Genomic DNA, 22,738 nt, shown 5'->3' with positions numbered 1-22,738 from the left:
GTTAACAGGTAAAATCATCTAGGCAAGAGAATGGAGCTTTTATAGCCACTGTTGTGCAGCTGATTTGATACAGGCAGTCTAGTACTAGTGCTTACTCACTAGAGTAATGGAAAATGTATGTGCAAGCTCTGCAGCTCAAGCCCACTCTGCTTCCCAGCCTCAAATGAAAGGGAACAAGGTCTCCCTCTCCGTAAGTTAGATTAAGTTTGCAATTTAAAGAGCTTTTAACCATGTCCAGCATAGTTTACAGAATTTGTAGCTTTCATCTAAATCAATATTCTCTTTAAAGGGTCCTACTTTTAACACTTCCAGCTTTTGTGATTGTCTATAAAGTGAATTACATTATTCTGAAAGCACTTGTCAGGTGGTATGTTGAAAAGATTTCCAGCTTTTCATAACAGTGGATTTATTTCTGCAGGTAACTATGATTTTTACAAAACAATCCCACCACAGGTATCTTGAGCAAGTTTGAGCTTGCAGAAAGAATTACTTTCTAGAAAGACTGAATTACCTCCTAGATATCCCAAATCTGGCTCTGCTGTTGAAATTATTTCATTTCACTCCAAAACCATGAACATATTGCTTCTTCAGTTCAGACAAGTTTTACAACTTTTATCACTGACTGTGCCCTTGTGTTGGTCCAAACACCTATCACTGTTGGGAGAACATGGAGAAACCTCCTTCCTTTTAAGTATTTGTTCCCACTGCCTCCAAGCAGTTTTTTAGCTGTTGGTTGGCTACAAGTGCAGGGCTTGGTTTTTTACACAATTTATGGAGGGGTTCTGGTACACAGCCCTCTGTGGGGTCAGGCTCTCACCCATCCAGGCATTGTCTTGGACTTGTTGCCAAGTTTGCTGCCACCACACTTTTATTCCTTGCCATTTCTAAGGGCTTCAGTGTGGTTTGAACAAGTGTCCCAGTAGATAGCAGTGTTGCCTAAAAGTGCTGGGGATTTCTAAGAAGAAAGCTTTCTACTACATATTCCTAAAATTTATGCTATACCTTAAGACTATTCATTCAAACACAATATGGGCAAATTGCAGGATGTCTCCCAAAATATAAGCTGTAACAAATAAGGATTTCGACATTCATTCCTACACATTTCTGCATTTAATCAACCTGTTCTTCTCTATGCCACCCAGTCATTTAGTGCTCAAATTCTAAAGACATTTTACAAGACCTGTGGAATTATTTTTTTTAAATATAATGAGAGAGAAAGCTCTGTTTTGTTTCAGTAAAAAAACAAATTCAAAACAAATTCAAACAATGCTCTCTAGTTCTCTTTATAATGACTGGATATGCAAAAGCTGGTTTTAAATTCTGTGACTCATCTCCAGCAGCAGGCTCAGCTGAAGGAACACAGGAGAGTTCTAGCCAGTGTTTTACAGATACATCATTTTTCTGAACAAAGGTGAAGGTTGGTTTGCATAGAGCTGTGTGCAAGTGAATAAGCACAGCCACTAGTACTGCTCTGCAATTTGTTCTTTCTCTTGCTCCAGGAGACAGCACAAATGCTTTTCTTTTCTTTTCTTTTTAATATATATTGGGATTATATTAATGCATGCCTATTTGTCCCTGACTTATTGCTCACCTCTGACCATAGCTTCAGGTCCTAAATTTAACTATTGCTTTCCCAAGGTGGTAATAGGAGCTGGTATATGTTCAAAAAATGTCTCAGGTCTACTTATGAGCAAACCATACTCATAGATAAGGTAGAGAATTGTTTACTTGTTGCTTTGGGAAATGTTCCCCAATTTTCTTAATTTTATTATCAACAAGTTCTCTTGCTATGACAATGTCTATATCTATCTTATATGTGTATATATACACACATAAATATGAATTTAATATATGAAATCCTGAAATGTTACACTGAGAACTAATGCTATCCACAGTGCTTGAAGATTTGAGCTAGAAGTCCATTCTTCCCACAGATCTTAGAGAGACAGGAAGTTTTGAATGGGTTTTTAAATATATCTTTGGAGATTTAAAAATAGTTTTATACCAGAAGGCAAATATACAGTAGCTCCTCCTGTGAAGCTTATCTTTTAGCTGGCAATAAAGAGGGTATGGCTCAGGGATTTTTGATCTAGTTTGGCCTATCCATTCTGTTATACCTGAATGGATTGCTTTAATATGCTGTTGAGATGAGCTCCCACTCTGGAAGGTCATTAAATGGTAATGAATTACCAGCTTTTCTTATCCTGAGCTGGAGCCAGCAGCTTTCTCAGACTGCAGTGCCATCACCAGGGGTCTGCAGGGAGAGGCTGGGGCAGCATTTCAGTGAGGGGCTGTGACCTGTGAGCATGGGCAGCCAGGGAACCTTCCCTTTATCAGCCGTGCCATGTCTTTATCACACAATAGACTGCAACAATGAATCCTTTACCTGTGATTTTCTAGTGCTGACTTCACTGAGAAGGGTGACATTTAAACTCTCACATCTTCCCCTTTAATTTTTTTGAGATACTCTTCTTCCCACATCCTCAAAATTTTATTTACTTTTTAATAAGCACTCTATCTGAATACTATCTGGGTAAAAGTGATTTAAGAGAGAAACGGTTTTGTTTTGTTGCTTTTCCCCCCTAAAATATATTACATAATAACCATAAAGAACAACGAAATATGGTTGTTCTAAGCTGTGTATAATGGCCTCTAATTGAAAACTTTGTGTACCCCATGTCTCCCTTTCTAAGTATAAATGGATACTTAGTGAATAAGATGTTTGACCTGAACTGAAATGAACATTAAAGTGAATCTTGGTGAGCCAGGGCCCTGTATTGTGTATTGATTGAGGTTTTTCATTATTTGATGTTGGTAAAATAGCTTCTATTTCAGGATAAATATTTATCCTCAAAGAAAAAATTAAATTACCTATTTACTTATTCTTCAGGGCAATATGTATCCTGAAGAAGAGACTCTGTGGTGTTAAGAAATGCCAGCTAATAGATGGCATAGAAGACTGAAGGTGAGCTACATGTGAATTTCTTTTACACAGAACTCTTCAAATGCTGGCAGTAACACAATCATTCTGATAAATAAGCCAAAGAGTAATTACTGAGCACTGGGATGGTTAGCTACCACCTGAAGGCATAATTCTACAAGACAAATGCACATGGACTTTGACAACAGATAAGATTTCTGATTTCCCACACAGCAGAAAACTCTCTCTACCTTACCACTTTACAATAACATTACTTGTTTGATTATTATCATTCATCTTTTGCATTATACAGAAAGGTAGTTCCAGTGGAGGTAAAATACCCTCGAAATTACCCACTCTTTCTTTTTTTATAAGTAAAAGCTATTTGTCCTTCTACTCTCCTCTCATACAAAAGCTTTTCAGTCTGAGGCATGGGCCACATCCCAGCTAAGCCATAGGGCTCACTTTCAAGTCCAAAGGAAATTTCTGTGGGTGATCTATCTTATTACAAGAGAGAAACTGAGCTGGGCTGCAGACAACTCACCAAAGCTGAAATTCATCATGTTTCTTCTATTCTGAGTTTAAGCTACTGTATCTGATTTAGGAAATGAGCTGGAGAAAAAAAAAAATCATGTTTGGCTCGTTCAGATACCACCTATAAATATAGTTAATGTTATACAGGTTAAGCATGGTTGTAAGGTGCCAGGAAAGTACATGATGCATAAAACAGGCCTTCCAGAAAATAATTCTACAGTAAATTGTACTTTTGCTTGTAATGAAGCTATATATAAACTACACAATGAGGCAAGTCATGCCCATATTGAACCGTTGAGTAGCGTGCCAAACCTGTGATTATTTCTTCATTTTTCTCGATTCTCTTATTTCCCACATAATTCTCTTGTTTTCCACTTTAAAAATGTTATTTTCTCTACAAAGCTCATGAAGGTCATGAAAAATATTACTATGAGTATATACTGTGAATAGACTGAATGTTTTATCTTATCCTTTCAGTCTTACAGAATAACAGCAGGATCAAGCTTTCAAGACCCACAGATCTTGAGACTGAGAGCATCCATCAGAGACTTGGTGTGATAAGCAGGTAGAGTCTGCATTTTCACTTCTGCTTCCTCTCTGCTGATGGTAACTTTTAAAAAACTTGGAAATGGGGTTTATTATCCAACCTAAGGAGGTGAATGCATTGGCATTCTCCAATTCCATTCTATCTCATTGCATGAGAATGAGTGAAAAGGAGAAGGGGAAAGGGCTGGTCACTTTGCAGCTATTCCTGGTAAACTCTGCTCATCCTTGCAGATACAAGCTTGGTTTTCATCATGCCACGTGCCTACTTATACAACAAAGATTAAAGGCACATTTTAACAGACATTTGCTTTCTAAACTTGCTTATTAAAAGGAAACAATGACTTTTTTTTTCCCAGGTGATAGTTTAACATAATGGAAATCATCACAAGGAGCAATCACTTTCTGAGCAGGTGCTCAGCTTCATTACGCTGTATTAGGAAATGTAAAGACATGATATATAAAAATGAATCTCCAGTGTCACGTTATTTCTAGTAAATGAAAAATAACTCCCCTCCTGTCAGTTAAGCTTAACCAACATTAAATTAGCCCAAATTAGGTCAGAATCAAGCCCAGAGATTATATTGAATATATTGAAGAAGAGATAGTAGAGTGTTTTACCTGTCATTTCTTAATTTTGTATTTCCCCAAACTACTCTTATTGGCATCAAGTAGACTGAATATATTTTAAATATAAATACCAAACTATGAACCTGAATACACTTCATCTGTGTAAGCCATGAGTAAGAACTTGCTTTCAGTGCTAGGACTGGAATTAGCAAGATATTTAAATAAAGGAAAAATGATTATAGGATTAATAAAGAAAACAGTAGCAAAATATGCACAGCTAGAAGACCCTACCTTAAGGAGTGTACAAAAGCAGCAGGTACTAAGAACCCAAGTAATTGTTGTTAGAGCAATATGCCAGCTGAAAACAATCATATCTATCTAATAGCACAAATCCAAAACCAAACTATCTTCTTGCTAAATTACCTTCAAAGACAATAACTCTTAAAATAATTCTTATGTAAAAACCAATAGTACAGTAGTTTATACTCTTAGATTTGGTATTAGTCTCAGTGTGTCTGTAGGAACATTCTTGATTATTGCTGCTTGCTTTAATATAAATTTCTATTAAATGCAAGGACACAGCTGACACACAGAATTCACATTTATAAATAGTTTCTTATTCCCACAAACACCAAGAATCCTTGGAAGAGCTCTAGCCTCAAACTTCTAGCATGTAATTAATTGTTTTTCTGTGGCGATTGGAAGCTTCAACACATTTTGCTGTTTTTAGATCAGAACCTGTTTCCAAATTAAGGATTCTTGCTCAGAATTTGTACCTGTACTTTGTGCTTCCCAAGAAATTAATCTTAATAGCAAACAGTCAAGTAAATGTACATGTGCTTCAAAATGTAGTTTAGGAGCAGTGGAGATTTTCATGTGAAAAGCTGCAGCTCAAATTAATTTGACACATTAAAATGTCTCCTACCACATTCCCTGTCCAGAACTGCTTGGGTGAGATCACGTAGACAGAACAACATTTCTCTTAAATAAGGTTTTGACTGCATGGATACCAGGGCAGCCTCACACAAGGCTGTTTTTATCTTTTACTGTGTAACAAGGTGCAAGTCCGATGGCTGCAATTAGGGATTCAACACATTCTAATATTGGAAAGCAAATAGCAGTCTTAGTGCAAACTTTCACTCAGGGAAAAATAGAAACAAACCACACTAAGCTATAATTCCCAGAAGTTTAAGAGAGAACATTTTAAAGCTGGCAGAGCAGAGATAAATGAAGAGAAAGAAAAATGCTTTGAAAGTATGTTTCAAGCAAAACATTTCAAAGTGCCACCAATAGAAAACCAATAAAGACTTCCATTACCACATTACTTCACAGTTTTAAACCTGTGCATATAATTTTTCTTAAAAAAACCCTCAACCTCCTCTGGGGAATCACCATCTAAGCAGTCTCAGTAGCAGCTGTCTGTGAGTTCAAGAATTTGGGTGACAAATAAAGGAAATCCTGCAGCTGCTGACTCACTTCACACAAAGGTAATTGCAGATGACCTGAGCAAGGTCCTGTCTTGAACAAAATCAGGAAAAGTCACAGAAGTGCACTGAGACAGGTTCTGTTTCTCGGTGTGACAGCTGCTAGAACAAAGTTAACTATCTCTTGGGTTTTAAGCCATTGGCGAAAGGAAGAATGTCCAGCAAAATATGTGTACATCTGGCCAGTCAGCAGTGAGAAGATGGTATCTGAAAATATGAGAGAGCTAGTCTAAAGAACAGTCTGCAAGGTAGGTGGAGGAAAGCCCTTTAATTAGGGCAGACACACTGACTTTTGGAAGAAAACTGGCCAGGCCCCATTTTGTCCTCAGTTGCTGTGTGGCCTTGTGCAACGGCAAGATCTTTCAAGGTCAGTAACCTTGCAGTCAGCAACACAGAAGCTACTAGTTTGGGAAATCATAAATATTGCAAAAAGCATTGCCAGAGAGCATTTATTTTTCATAAGTTCCCACAACTGATAGGCTTATCTCCTCCAAGCCTGCTTTCACAGTTAAGCAGGATGACATTCAGGAATAGTAGAGGAAAAGCAGGATACTTCACACAAGATGCACCTTTAGATTCTTCTAACTACCCTCACAGTAAAACTTCATACACATCAGCCAATAATTCATTCTTCTGTTTTCTTAGAGAAATAATGGATTCAAAAGAACTAGTTCACCTAGGGTACTAATTGGGTGTTTTGGAATCTTTGAAGTGATAATATAAAACCATCAGAAAATACAGGCTTCCTCTGAAAAATAAGTAGGATCACAATACTAATGGTTTGGGGGCTTTAAAGGGTCAAAAAAAAGAGCTGGATTCTGTAGATGTAATTTTTGCATGCATTATCCAGAGACCCTCTATCTTAGGAAGATATTTTCCTAAGATAGAGGATCTCTGGATAATTTTGCAAAACCAAAATGAAGTTAGGATTTTTCCACTGCAGCTTAGAAGTGCTTGGAGCTACTAGATCCATCAGCACACAAAAAGTGAAAAAAATAAAAGCAGGTGGTATAGTAAAATATTTTGTGGATTAGATAGCTGTTAGCATAGCATAGGTGCCCTTGATATTGCTTTCCAAATCCAGTTGTCTGCACGTGGTCCTGAATGTTGCAAAACACAGAATCCCAAAATAGCCTGGGTTGGAAGGGACCTTAAAGGACATCTAATTCCAACTAATTCTAACTCCTGCCATGGGCAGGGATGCCACCCTCTAGACCAGGTTACTCAGGGCCCTATCCAACCTGGCCTTGAACAAATCTCTTTGTCTATTAACAGGTTCCTCCCTCTTCAACAAGGTACAAATCTCAAGGTATAACAAGGAAAGCAAGGTACAAATCTCACTTTTATGGATCTTAGTGCCACAATATTGAAGGCAACATCTCAAAAATCCCACAGAGACAGATGTCAGTTCCTGATTTCCCCAAGGTGAAGACACACTGCACCTAGGGTATTTGTTGAGACTTTTTGCCTCAGGGTAGGTTTTAGTACAATCATTTTAAGATGAAGGCAACTGCACAAAGGTAAATTTCCTCCCAGATTTAGAACTAGCTTGATGAAAGGAATTATTGATTACTGATGAAATGCTAATACCATGCTAAATGTAATTTATTCAAGAGGTAGCCGTGCTGCTAATGAACAGAAACATTTCTATGCCTGAAATTTACTGAATGATGTAAAAAGTAAATCGTATGCTCAAGGTGGTTTTACAAAGTACTTGAAGATATTTTCTTTTAGTCTAATAGTAGATGGAGATTCAGGGCTGCCGGTTTTAGCTCTGTATTGTTCAAAATTCTTTATTTGGTTGGAATACAGGGAGAAGTAGCGTGGCAAACAGGCTGTTTAGTGATCAGGCTGGTGGGGGGCCATGCACAGAGCCTGGGATAGGGGTTGGGGTGCACTCCCTGAGAGCCATGGGATGGGACTGGGAGCCCAAATCCTGGGATGTGGGCCATGCAAGGGGATTAAGTCAGCCTTGAAAGAAGAGAAGAGCAGCTGACTTGCTGACAATGTGGTTTTTAGGAGAAATCTGCATGTTTTGTGAGAACCACAAAACAGACAAAGGGAGCTCAGAAAGGTCGAAGAACTTGAGGCAGCAGTCAACCCTTCTCTGTGCTACTAAAACTTTACATGGAAATTTTTGCAGATGACTTTTACCTCTCTGAAAATAGAAGCTGATAATGAAACTGTGGACTTGAATTTAATGATCCCAGTGTGAAAGGGCACCTATAAAATGATTTCTCCTTTTGTTGGCTGCTTCTAACCAACAGTTTAGAAAAACAAACCCTTGACAGCAACAAAAGGCTTTTTTTTTTCCCCTGACCTGAATGCAGTAATTGCTACATTTATTTTATGATTTTCTTTTTGGAAAAAAAATAAAATCGATGATGAGCAGAGCAGAGGGCATTTGGAGCCAAACAAGATAAGTGACAGATGGTCACTGAATGACCACACAAAGTCATAACATCAGAGATCCTGGAAAGGACTCTGGTCCAGGCAATGAGTAACATGGCATAGTTTCCCAAACTTAAATAGGTACTTTTGAAGCATAACTCTAAAATCACCCTGAAGTATTTTTAAAACTCCTCAATATTGTGCCTGTGGGGGGAAGCTATTTTTTGTGTGTTGGCGGAGATTTCAGGAGTGAATTTTGGCAAGCTCAGCTGAGTTCCCTCACTGCACAGTATATAATAATGTTCATTATGATTATATCAAATACTATCCATTTTGTGCAGAATTAAATTTGATCTAATTCTGAAATGAATTCAAACTCCTAATACCCAGGTGCATCCTGGAATCAGATTTTTCTTGGTAATTAGTCCATGACTTCTTGATGGTTAATTTTGTACATAACTCTTATTGCATTTTACATTACAGCTTTTTGTATGGAAAATATTTAACAGAGCAACAAATGGATCCTCTATTCCACCTTTTTTGTTAGAGGCCAAGAAACCACAACAATGGACCACAAAGATTCCCCAAGCTCTCTCACTGCTTTGCTCCTGAAGAAGCAGAATACCTTTCCAATCTCCAGGGCTGAAGCTCTGGAGAGTCTTGAGTGTTAAAAGTTTCTAATCTTTTATTCTGCTTCACTTATCTGGCAATACATATTCATGAGAAAGGTCATTATAGCAGCACCCAGTAGTGTGGCTCCAGTTTAGAGCAGCGGCACTCAGCGCTCAACAACCAAACCCACAGAAGCTCAGCAGGCAGGAGAAAGCAATAGTCTGAAACCTAATGAAACCAAAAAAGTTTTCACCTACATTATTGGGCTACCAGGGGGAAAAGAGCTTTTGAACTTATTTGTGTCTGTCTTCCTAGAGATTTTTAAAAGGCATTTTGCCTTGAGAGTGCTCTGGCAGGTGCTGCATACCTGTATTTCTCAACTGCCAGAGGAGTGCTGCACAGGGCAAGTAGGGACAGTGGGACAAATCTCATGGATTCAAAGAGCCTGGTCACCAAATTTCAGAGAAGAGTGGGCTGAAAAACAGTGCAAGGATCAGGTTTGTTCTTCTACAGCTGTGGTCTGTGACCACTCCAGATGTCAGTAACAAACTTGATGACACAAAAAAAAATTTGGCCTAAGACAAACTAGCAGCTAAATGAGCTTTGAGTAACAATTAGATGCAGAGCTGAGATTTTAGCGGAAGCTCCTGGAGACTCCCTCAGGCCACCTGAGCTTGAAGGAACTCTGCAGGTACTGGGGTTACCCCAATCCTGTCCACTGACCCCAAATGCAACATTACAGCATCCCTCCTGTAAATGACACTTCTCAAATACCCAAAAAAACCCAGCTACCTTTCAGTTCCCTGCCTCACATCACTCTATTTGTACTTTCAGTGCAGTATAAAACAATTTTTCAGGTGATTTATAGTTTCATGATAGTAAAACCATATGCAGATTACTTAAAGACTAATATATGCTACATACAATGTTTCTAGCATTCAAATAGGCATACTTTAAAATATTTCAATTAAGCTTTTAATTCAAATTACTTTATCATTACTTATATCACTGTCAATGTAAATAACTGTAGGTGTGCTTGGATGAGTGGGTGGCAGTAAATGTATAACCAGTGGATTTCAATACCACAAACTAAATATTAATTTCTTATCAACTCTTTTGCCAAAGCATTAGTTTGACTCATTAGATTCAAGTGTCCATGAATGTATGAGAGTCAAAGAACAACATGGTGAGACAAAAGAGAGCATTCCTATCCCCCAGCACAGAGAAGGCCATTTCCTCCGATTCTCATATATTGGTGCCTCAACAGCAGGAACATCTAAAATGCTGCCACACATTTTCCTGCAGGTAGCTACAGGAGCAAGTGAAAAGGGGAAAAAAAAGGCAGTAAGTCCCTTGTATGCAATCTGGGGCAAATCTCCACTCATTAGGGTGTGAGTGGAGATCTCATTCCCACTGCCTTTCTAGGACCTGGCAGCTTCTGGAGGAATCCTGCCCCGTGTTGGTATCTAGCTCTCATTTTGGAATGGAGGATCAAGTCTGGGTCCTGATTGTTTTTTTCCTCTCTCTCTTGTCAGCTTTTTTTTTCTCTGCTCTGTGGAACTGGCTGCCCCTGCACTGCAGTCAGGGTCCCCCACCTTTTATTTCAGTGATTTTAAGGTAAGATTTTATTGTATCCCTATCACTGCTGTGGTCCTGGAGACAGTTTCTGTACCTTCCCTCACTTACCTGTATTCCTCCTGCCACACTGATCTGAAAGATTGTTTCTTTTCCTCTGGACATCTCCTTCCCTGCTCTTAACTTTGCCAAGTGACTGTGTCTGACACAGCTGCCCTTGGCCTTGAACCCATCCTGGGCACTGACCAGCTCACTGCAGGCTTACCTGAACTGCATCTGGGCCATCCCTACCAGCCTTAATTTTAGGTGTTTTTGAAGGAAGAAGTGATTTTCCACAGCTCAGATAGCTTTCATCAGAATATTCTTAATATTAAACAATGATGCCGTTCAACGAGTTAAAGCTACCACTCTCTAGAGACTATTCAAAATTCAGTAACCTTGGCAACAAAATAAAAAGCAATTCTGATTTAGTTGTTTAAAATGGGGAACATACACTCTTACATACGTGAACATATTGTTAACAGATTGGTTTATGTTCCTATTTTCCTAATTGTATGGCTTCCTTAAACATTCCAGTAATAGAAAATACCACATTTTATTCATCTAAAATTTGTCCTACATTACAGAACATCACCTGATCAGGGAAAAAAACCAAACACATCCCTCTGGAACAGAGTCAGAAAAATGGTGCAGGTGCCTACAGACATTCTTGTCAACTGACTACAAACAGAAAATAACAGTATACACTCAGGTGATTTTTCAAGGCAAACTGAGTAGTCACTCATTATTATTTTCATGTCTTATATAATATTTTCATATCTATCCCCTGCAGAGGTATGCATTTCAGGGTAGGAATCAAAAGAAGAACATTCCCTTCAAAGCTGAAGCCTCATGTAGCTATGTGTGAGCTGTGTGCTAAGAGACAAGCTGGTGAGTCTGGACAGTGCTTCTAAACATGGAAATATCTGGGACAAATGGGAAAAGGTTGGGTGGCTCTGTGCCCCAGCACCCAGCACCACCCAGGTTCCTGGTGCTCTGCACCTCCACAGGGCTTCACAATTGAAATTGGCTCCCTGAGATTTTCTTTTTGCTTTTGCAAATTGTACCAAAGTGTTACCCTCGTTCACTTAGGAGGCTTGAGGCAAAAAGCTCAGGCCATCTAACAGCAAACTGCTAAAAGTGCTGTATGTTTTCTTTTTTTAGTTTGTGAAATAATTTGTTTCCCCAAGCTAGTGATAATATGGATTTGGAGCACAGCTTTCCCAGATTTATTTAATAAAGAGTTACCATTTTTCTTCTAGCAGAAACAATCAGAGAAAAGAAAGCTATTCTCCTCCACACAACGGAAAGCAGGATTATAGAATAAATGCAAGGGAGATAAGAAAGGTGAATCAATTTAAATGACCTTTACTCAAGCTTCATTGAAACAAATGAATAAGAGGATTTATCTACCAGAAAATAAAGCGGAAATAAGAAAATAATGGCTAAACAGCAAACTAAAGGGAAAATTCTAATTATATTGAAAGAGATTTGCCAGGGTTTCTTAGTTTAAAATTAAAAACAGCTTAGAGTATGTTAAAACATGTATAGATTATAGCTGAGCAAACATAATAAACCCACTTGGACAGCTAAGCTAGGAGTAGGATAGAATGCAGTGCTTGCAGCTGAGAAAGGGCTTTGCCTATTTGCACCATTAACTTTCTGAAATTTAGTCCTCCTACCTTATGGATCAACTGTTTGAGAGATTAATTGGCTTGCTAATACCATAAAATCCTATTTTTTATTTCTCACATAGGACAGGAGCCTAAATAGTCCATTGCAAAGCTAGGCCAAAAAAAGCACATAAATCGAATTTTAATAGTGCCACAAGCAGCAGCTGTGGGGCTGAAGGTCCCAAGTGTTGGCTAAGCCCTATCCTGGTGCACAGGGTCCTCAGCCTGACATGGGCCTGGCTGTGCCAAGCAGAGGCATTCCTAGGATGGTGCCAAGTGTGCAAATCCCTGCTCTCCAGAGCTGTGGGTGCCAGCCAGCACCCACACCCCAGCAGCTCCCACCCAGAGCCTTTGCTGCCCGCAGCCAGCTCAACAGTGCTGCTGAGCACCCTGAACAGCATCTGCCTTCCAGTGCTAGGCAGAACCCCATGTAGGTTGTTTCTTCCCCATAAATATTTTTTCATATTTGTAAAAAAAAGCACCCTAAATAAGCAAACTGCATATGCAGTTCTTCTGGGAAAGAAAAAAAAAATCCTTTTTTTTTGTTTGCTTAGCTTAAATCTTTGCCTCCTTTTGATATGACAATCAACCAACTAAGACCATTAATTACATGGTGATAAATTTCTTTCAGTGCACAGATACCAGGGTAATAGGTTTAAGCAAAGCCATGGAATTTGGCAGCTTTCCTTTCCTAGCAAGATTATGTCAGTGCTCCTAAATCCATTGATCCAGCGAGACAGTAATTAGTTAATTTAATGAGAATCAAAGGATTTTAGCCTGCAGAATTTACAGTACTAACAAGACAGGTTCTTTTTGGAAGCTATTTCCAATAAAAACACTTCAGTCAGCCAGCAAGAATATTGTCTCTTGATTAAAAACATGGAGCATCGTTTATCGCTATCACCACAGGGTTAGGCTAATGCTGGAAAGTATCCTGTGCTTACACTGGTTTTGGCTACTGTTAGAGTGCCTGTTTTGTTTTAAGAACATTATTGTGAATCACCTTTGTGAGCATCTTCTTAGGGTGCAGCCATGTGCATGGATGGTTCTGCTTGTTCTCGTTAATTATTTTCCCTGCAGTGAGGAGATTTCTGCTGGTGCCTGATTGCTGTGGCTGCCAGGGGCAATACAGTGGGCAGGGAAAACAAGGCTCAACTGCAAAAGGGAGATTTGCTTGGCAGCAAGACATGCCCAAGAAATGCTGGTTTCAGCTGAGGGGCTCCACACAAGCCTAACGTGCAGGGAAGCTGTGTTGAGCTCGCACAGTCCTGGAGACTGCCTTTGCCATATCTCTAAAGAATGATTAATTGCTCTGAAGACACATCCTAAACCTGGCATTTAATTTCACTCTACAGAGACCTAGCACTTCTGCTGTTAGCCCAAACAAGCAAAGAAACCAAAACCATTTTGCAAAAGAACAAACCAAATAAAGCCAACCAGGAGCCAACTAAAGGAAAAACACAGCCCACGAGCCTCTGTTCACACACACTTAGCCCGTGCTAAGCAGGCCCAGGAATAAAGGAATCTGAGGCAGACAGACAGCTGGACATCCCCCCATTCCCCTTCCAGATTTTGGCTGTGCAAGGGACCTTTGGAAAGAAAATATATTCTGTAGGAGAAGTGTCTCCTGAAACTGCAAGAAGTCAGGCCTAAGGTAGTGTCCACAAAATGTGAATTATTGGCAATGCATACCTCTGCTTTTGTAGGCCATGCTTGCAGCACGTGAGCTGTGAACCAAGGTGGGAATATTGCTCATCTCTGGAATTGGCTCTAATTCTGGCTTTCACCACAAACTTCATGGCTCCTTTCATGGGTGATTTTGCTTATTCTCCAGCATCCATATTGCAAACAGCCTGAACACTTCAGATGGCTCTAAGGGAGAAATGAAAAGAGGAGAAATATTTTGTGGCAAAACTTTCCTTACAAGATAAATATTTAGAGGGGTATGAGTTCCTGAGGTGTTTATTTAAAAGCATCTTCAATTTACAGGCAGCTCCAGAATCACTGCATAATATCCCCTCCATGGAATTAGTCAGTTTACACATAAATATAACTTTTTCTCTTGTATTTCTCTTTGCTTACACAAAACAGACATTTGAGTATAAAAATATTGTGATTAAATTGGGGAATTAGTTGGCTGAGTACTTAAACAATTCCCCTACCAGAAAAATAAAAACTATTTAACTAAAAGAGTCAATGTCTTCTCTGAGGATGCTTTAAAAGATTATTTAAATCTTATAAATATTTAAAGACCTGCATAGAAGTTAATGGATTTTTAAAGAAAAACAAAACAGCCATGAACAACAGCATCTTATCTTCTACTAAACCAATTAAAGAGTAAATCCTATGTTGTGACTGTATTTTGAAAATTACCTTGGTTGAACTAGATTGTATCTCTATTGAGATGCAGTCAGGATTTTGCTGAAAACAACACAGATATTTTTCAGCTTAAACAGGTAAAGCCCCTGCTACAGGAACATCACATGGCCTTCAAGGACCAAAGTGAGGATGCAGGTTTCCCATCCTTCCCTTTCTTTGCTGCAAATAGCTGGCCCTGGCCAGTGTCCGATTCCCATGCTCATTTTACATGCCTCAACACCAGAGCTCCATGGTTTAAAAGAGTAGCCATCATATTTCTCAGGAGATTTAAAAAGAAACTAAATCTTATTAACTTTGTAAGTAAAGCTACCGGTGCAATCACTTGTTTCTCCCTGATGTAGGGACTGAGTGTGTTGAAAATGCAGAAGTTTGTTTTTACACGGATCCTTGGGCATTTGAAGGTGCGCGCCTATTCAAGCCTGTGGATTGGTGATTGGTTAGATGGGGTCTCCCATGGTGTATCTTGGTCACTTGTGGGGAAAGCCCTCCCCATTTCTACAAAACCTCAGCTCTGAAGGAAAATAAATCCAAACACCTCCAACTTTTATCATTCAAAACCAACTATTTCATTACCACTCTCTGTACTAAACAAAAATTTTCACTTGGTAATTAAGCTTGATCATGAAGACAAAAACATCATTTGCATGCATTTTTAAGACAAAATAATGGTCTGATTTAATTTACTTCACCACAAAGCTGGTGTGCACCATGTCTAAGTGAGAGGAGAGCAAAGGCCTTGTTACCATTAACCTTGAATCTATAGAAAGTTTGAAGTGATGTGAATAATGGGGGTGGGAGGGAAGTTTGGTTTTTGTTCCAATGCTCTGCTTTTTTCTCACTGAACACATTGACAAATGTTAAGATGAGCCCTCAGCTGAAGGAGATCCTGCAGAAATACAGCCCCCTAGCAACACTGTTACTATGCACAGGGAGTACATAAAACCTTATTCCCCTAAAAGACCGTGTTTGAGGAGGGAATAAAATTTTATTTTCTTTTAAAATAAAGATCAGGTGCTTGCAAATGTTTCACGCACCTCTAAATATACTGTAAGCACAATCTGAATAGAGGCAGGATTCATAATATAAACTCAGAATGATGACTGTGGCACAGAAGCAGATAACTGGAGGAACCAGAGATACAGATCTTTTCTGTGAAAGCCATATTTCCACCACTATGAATTGGGAGAAACAGAGCATTTGATTTTGAGTCCAGAGAAACAGAAGAAAAGAGGACAATAGCATCCACAAAGGGGAGCTGCTGTAATAAGGGAGGGCACGTGGATGGGGAAGGCTTTTGGCAGCCAGGAGAGGCCTGGGTCTGCACAGAGAGGTGTGCTACAAAAGGCATTCCTGCAAGAAAGCAAAGTGAATAGGAGAGGAAAATGAATCTTTTCACTGGCCAGATGAAGGATGTGCTCAGAACAATGTGCCTCCAGGAATAAATCCTCTTTCTCCTCTCTCAGCAGCTTACTCAGGAACCAGAGCCCACAGAGCACTAATGATTGCAGTGAGTTAATGAATATGTGCTTATGAAGCATCCAGCAATTCTTTTAAACTATGATTTATCTTCCAAACTCTTACTAAGGAAGAATCCTATCAATATACATCTCTGAGCAAATTCTTTGAATGTGTTGCTTTTAGTGATTGCATATTTTCTCTTTATTGACCAAAGCTTTTGTGAGCTGGGGTCCAGTGCAGTACAGGTCTCAGCATGCTTGTGAGAACAGCTCCACTGAGATGCACAGGGTTGTAGCCTTGTACATTTGGTCACCAGAAACAAGGGGGGGGGGGGGGGGGTGCCTTTCTACTACAACAGCACAAAAGCACATAAAAAGCAGACTGAGCTGATGAGAACTTAACTAAGGGTCCTCCATATGGATATCCTGGGAAGAAAACCCAAGCTCTGCTGGCTTCCATTGCTGTGAAACTGGCAGGGCTCTGGCACTGACCAGCTGTAGTGCACAGTGATTCATTTTGATATTCAGAAATGGCTGTTTTACACCCATATTTCCCATGGAAGCAGAGGTCTGAGTCCCAAAGAGCTGCACTGCAGACCCCGAGCACTGCTGCCATCACCACCTGACAGGGATACGTGCCCAACAGGGTCACTAGCTTCAGCCACATCCTGACAGAAAGAATATAAACAAGCCTCAGGAAAAATGTGGGATTTTTTTCTCTCTAAAAACCACCTTTTCCAGCAGCAGGCTTTGTAGCTTGTTTTACTTTTCCAGCTGAGCAGACCCAGTGCAGAGGCAGCCTAAGGTAGTGCTTTTCATTTTGTACACCCACAGTCACAGGTCTCTCTCATTGTTCCTGCTTTCGACAGAGGTTACCAATTATACTGCTTGACGTACATGGCAACTGTTTACAAGAAAATTACCTTGTTTATATATTTTTCCTACAGTTAACAAATTATCTTAAATGTCAAGTTGCTAGATACAGAAATAAGCGAGCCTACGGTATGCTTTAAAGCACTACAATTGTTGGTAAATTGCACTCAGCACAGAATTATAGACATCATTCAGAAGGAAAATACTTTCCCAAGGGATTCATCTGACATCATAAACTATGAAAATGAAGGCTTAGCCATTTATAAATGTCAGCAGAACAAAACCAGTCCATCTTTTGAGCACAATTAGTCACGTGCAGTTAACTGTTTAACACTTGCACTGTATTGCTATTGATCTCTGATTGCTTTAATGAAATCAATTCCATAGCTGTTCATTTATCATTAATTGTGCTGTGAGCTTCAGAGGGGATTGAGAGCACAAAGGAGGTTGGCTCACAGACTGACCGAGCAGTTTTTGACATAATGAGTAAAAGTGAGCCACCTCTCTCATTCTGCATGCATGAAACACCCTTAACAATCACCACTGTCTTCTGTGTCACTGTGGCAGCAGTTTTTACCAGTTAGGGCCATTAGGCACTGAAAGAAATCAGCATTTTCTGTTTTCATACAGAGGAGTTGCCAGTCAGGGGCTGTGGCTGGCTTGCAGGAGCAGTTCAGGGCAGCAATGAGCCAGCACCCTCTCCTCTGCTCAGCCTCTGCTGTGTGGTAGCAGCACCAGCACAGCAAGTCCCTCTCTCTCAGCTCCACAGGCAGGTTGGTGAATCCCAACAGCTTTAGGTGACACTCACTACCCCAGGAAGTTGGTGATGGTACAGTTGTTTCACTGACCAGTGCCTTTTCTCCTCAAGGCTGATTCCCTGTTGGGAAGATGTGACCCATCTGGAAACCTGCCATACTACATGGCTATATGTACAGTTGCCACTTCCCCTCACTCTCCTAATAGTTTTCCACAAAAAAAATCCAGCTCTGGTGGGCAAAACTACTTCATTTCAATGCTCTTGTTTTCCTCCTGGAGTCCCCTTTGCATAATATGAGAAGAGTCAGTGTCCTACTTCCATGCCTGGCACTTTGCTTTCTGACACTGCACTGCTCTATTACAGCAGATGGAGAGTATGGCCTCTTCCCTAAAGTAACAACTTGCTGGTACTTGGTATTCTCATATAAATCCTTGTTTTTTCCAGAGTTACAATGGCAAATCATAAATATTTGCTTGGGTCTTAATAACGAGTCTAATGTTTCAGAAGAGCCTCTGCTCTTGCCTGTATCCACCCCATTTCAGTGGAGTAACGAATGGGACAGATGATTCACACAAAATTACACTGGCAAACCATAACCCATCCCTGTATCACACTTCAGTGGTGTCTTTCTGTGCCTTTCCAGCAGCAGATCATCAGCCACTGCAGAAGGAGCTTTACTACTCATTATGATGGTAATGTAGTATGATTTGCACTTGCTTCATACATATTATATATTTCAGATGGATAATAAGGGGAACAGTGTAAATACCCAAAAAAGGGCATAATAGGTTATAATACCTAGACAAGGATTCCAGAAAGAGAAAGAAAAATATAGTTGTTGAGAAATATTTTGTTCAAATCTGAACCAAACAGTCTTAACAAAACTGACTGCAGAAAGAGGAATTAGAACAGCCCCAAGAAGCATGTCTTTTCCAAGTATTTCCTTTCAACTAACTTGTGATTTAAAAGATGAGCCTCTTATGCAGACTAGCATTAGAAATGAGATTAGATTGGAAGGAGAGAAAGGAGAGAAAATGTTCAAAATGAGGAAAAGGTGAAAGAGATGCATGCATTAAAAACAGTAAACTGTCACTCAAGAGACAGTGACAAGACAATGAGAGGTAAATAGAAGGATTTTTTTCCCCAACGACAGAACCACTTCAAGAATGTTTCACTGTCTCTTCTTATTTACATTAATGTGTATTTGATGCTTCACTGTCTCTTCTTATTTACATTAATGTGCATTTGATCATTACAGCCTATGAAAAATGACAGTAACAATGTTCATCAGATACAAGGATAGTCAGTGTTTATGAAGGGAGATTGGGCTACAGCATCCCAAAATCCACAAATAGCTGATGACAATTGGATAGTCCCAGTCAAGTCCCTGCTCTCCATGTGTGCCTTTTCTACAAAGTGAAGATTCTTTTCTCTGAGTGTTTTATATGGGATACCAGCTCATATATCAGATCACATTTCATTATCTTTTATGGTAATGCTTGGGCCATATATCATATTCCCTAATAAATCTTAGCTCTGCCAGCAGAGCATCATAACATTACCTTTCAAAACACTGCTTTCAGCAGCAGATACACAGGGCTGCATCTTCCATGTGGGGTTTTTTGCAGTTTATCAAAATGAAACATGACATCCACTGTAAATGATATTCCCATTTAGTGCTTAATGATACATCTGCTTCCTCTCATCCACAAATTCTGATGGTTTGCTAAACAGATATTTTGTTTAGTGACAACCTGTACGCCAAACTGAGGATTCGTTATCTTCAGCCTATCAGCAGTGGGAGCTGATGCAATTATGAGTTGAGACTATGAGCTAAAACCCTCAGACATTACAACAAAAAAAAAGCACTTGCAAATACTGGATTTAACACCATGCTAGCCTCCAGAAAAAAAAGATGAGCTTTAGAATTTGAGGTGTCATCAAGCACTGCTACTGTTTTCAGTCTAAGGGTAAAAACCAAAATGGTGCTCTTCCAAAAATAACTTGACTGAGAAGCAGCCATTATTGGTATGGAAAATGAGAGAGGGAGAACATAATTGTGGTGGTGTTTGAGGGTCTCCAGGATGAGGGAAGAGATGAGAATCTTGACTCTATGTTTCAGAAGGCTGATTTTATTATTTTATTATATATATTATATTAAAAGAAAATGATATATTAGAACTATACTAAAGAAAGAGAAAGGAAACATCAGAAAGCTGGAAAGGAATGAATAATAAAAACTCATGACTGCTCATAGCCTTGACACAGCTGGACCATGATTGGTCATCAAGTAGAAACAAACTATATGGAACCAATACAAGACACACCTGTTGGTAAGCAACCTCTAAACCACATTCCAAGCAATCAGATAATTGTTTGTATTTAATTTCTGAGGCCTCTCAGCTTCTCAGGAGAAAAATCCTAGCAAAAAGATTATCATAAAATATGCCAGTGACACATAACAATATCTTTCCATTAGCTTCTGTGTACTTGAAAAGCCACATGGACACATCCAGAATTTCATGGGATTTTGGGGCAATAGAGTATAGAAAAACCTGTTGCTGCAGACCCAACCTGTGCCCTATTCCACAGCCTCTGGGCTGATACCACTTCCTGCTGTCCAGGGGGCAGCAGGACTCAACATCCAACATTTAGGCAATCAGTTTCCAAGGATTTTTGACAGGCAGAACATGCAACTTACAGTAGACCTACAGCAAGGTATAATTTTTGCAAGTTAAGCTAAAAAGGGCTAAGTACAGTTTATTAATTTATGTCTAAATTAACTTTATATTTCTTTTTGTTTTTCTCTTAGACTCTAGAATTTTTCAAAGAAATTTTCTGAACTTTGATAGAATCAGTGGATGCCTCAGAGGCGTAAATTAGCTCTTACCTCCACTGAGACAATAACCTGAAGGAGTTAAATATCCATGGCTTGGTTGTCAGGCATACTCAGTAAAAAAACCTACGTATATTTTGTGATTGGTATCCTGACTGTACATCCATCAAAAAGGAGACCTCCATTTTCATCACTAGCTTTCAGTCAGGCTGGTGTGTGGGAAGTGGGCATGGCCTTCTTTCTCCATTCCACTGACTCTGGAGATCACCCTAGGGAGCAGATGGCTCTCTGGCCATCACTCACACACCTCTCTGAAAATGCCTTACAGGCTGACCATGATCCCAAATATCCCAGGGACATGGCCTTGTTAAAATAAATTTGACTTCTGGATGACACTCCAAATGTTAATATATCTGGAGGTGCTACTAGATGAAGGCAGAAAGTTTAGTTAATGTGAGCCTTTCACCTGAATTTCCAATCCTTGCCATGCTGACATCCGGTTAAAGGAAGGAGACAAACCATTATTTTTTATCTTACCTGTCACTCAGTACATTTCCTCCTTAGAAAGCTGATAGCTCCAGTCACGCCCTTAGAACCATGTTTTGGCTCCTGTTCCAATGAAGAAAGTACAAAACTACTAATTTGAAATATTTTTTGATATTTAAAGAGAAATTCATGTTTTTTAAAATATAATATCTTCTAAGTGAAAACTCTATAGCTACTTGAGAAGACTCACAGTTGAGATGGCCATGATACACAGAGTATCACCATACAGTTTCAGAAAGCTTCAACCCACACACAGTAACACCATCTCACTTCAGAAGGCTGCAAGCATCTGCCCTGCTTGTTCTTTAGCCCAACCTTTTATCCCCTCCTGTTGATGCCCTGCACCTGTGTGCCCTCTGTTCCCTGTGGTGGTTGGTCAGTGCCCCTGGGCACTCCCTGGCTCATTGCTGCCAGTGCTGCTCACAGCTGTGCCCACTGGGGATGAGGCTGGGCCACAGCCCCACTCCCAACCACCACACACTGTGTGTGCCTACAGAAGACCATACCTACACCCTAACCCCACGTCTCCAGCTCTACTATGTTCTCTTTCTGCCAGGATGATCTCTTCCTTCTTGACGCCCCAGGGCGGCTGGGAATGAGGCAGTTGTGATGAGTGCAGCCATTTCTACACATCCCATCTAGACTGGGGACTGAAAGCTGGATCCTCTCTCCTGTCCCATCCAGGCCACTAAAATGATGCTCATTTCCCTCTGTCTCCACAGTGGCACTGGTGCTTTAGCTGCCACCTGAATGCCATCGCTCAGCCCTCTGCCCCCACTCCAGCCCCATCGCTCTGTGCCAGGGTGCAGGGACTCTGCTTGGAGCTGAATCACACTGTTAATACTGCCTTCATTTTCCACTTGCTCTTCTCCAAACTGGTTTTACTTGTCTCCCTCCAGTTCAACTGTCAAATGAAGGAAAAAAGTAATAAAAACATCCATTACCTCAGATGTCCCATGTAACTCTAGTTCTTTGCTCCATTCTCAGACCCATCCTGAATACCTCTGTAGTTATTAGTGGAAATTCACTTCACAGGGACAAAAATCTCCAACTCAGCAGCAGAAGTTACGTTAAAAAGAGCTTTTCTGTGTAAAGCTCTTGATGAAAGGAAAATGTGACAGCCAAATTGCTGTCTCTCATCTGTGTTCCTCCTTGACCTGGCACAGACTTCTGGAGGTGAATGGAAGGGCTCCAATTGATGTCAGTGGGCTGGGATCCAGTTCTTGATGTCCATGCTTTGAGGAACAAGAGAGCAAAGAGCACCTTTGTACAGCCTCTGTCTAGGTGATTTTAATTGTGGCAGTGGAGCAAAACAGCAGCCTGTACGTAAAGGATAGAAAAGGGAATGTTAAAAAGGGGCTGAGAAGTGCTGCAAGACAGGAGGAACTGCCTGTCAGTGAAAATAATGAGGAGACTAGGAGGCGTGTTTGGGGTGTTTTTCAGAGAATGTTTAAAAAGCTGCTGTCTCATCTCTGTGTACGTGCAGTGTTGATTTTAGTAAATATGTCCAGTGGACATGTATGTCCTTCCTCACTGAGATGGAGATATC

The 22,738-nt window shown here is 40.0% G+C and overlaps 1 long non-coding RNA gene across 1 annotated transcript; it reads right to left on the bottom strand.

Moving 5' to 3' along the window:
- Positions 1 to 14,099: 14,099 nt before the first annotated feature.
- LOC118688972 (uncharacterized) lies at positions 14,100 to 22,311 on the bottom strand. Its single transcript, XR_004980539.2, has 3 exons — positions 22,134 to 22,311; positions 21,181 to 21,252; positions 14,100 to 14,213 (listed from the first exon to the last, which is right to left on the bottom strand). It is a non-coding gene; the product is annotated as an uncharacterized LOC118688972 (long non-coding RNA).
- Between the last annotated feature and the right edge of the window lie 427 nt (positions 22,312 to 22,738).

This window comes from Molothrus ater, chromosome 7 (genome assembly GCF_012460135.2).
Source record: "Molothrus ater isolate BHLD 08-10-18 breed brown headed cowbird chromosome 7, BPBGC_Mater_1.1, whole genome shotgun sequence".
NCBI lineage: Eukaryota > Metazoa > Chordata > Aves > Passeriformes > Icteridae > Molothrus > Molothrus ater.
This window is presented reverse-complemented; position numbering and strand designations above follow the sequence as displayed.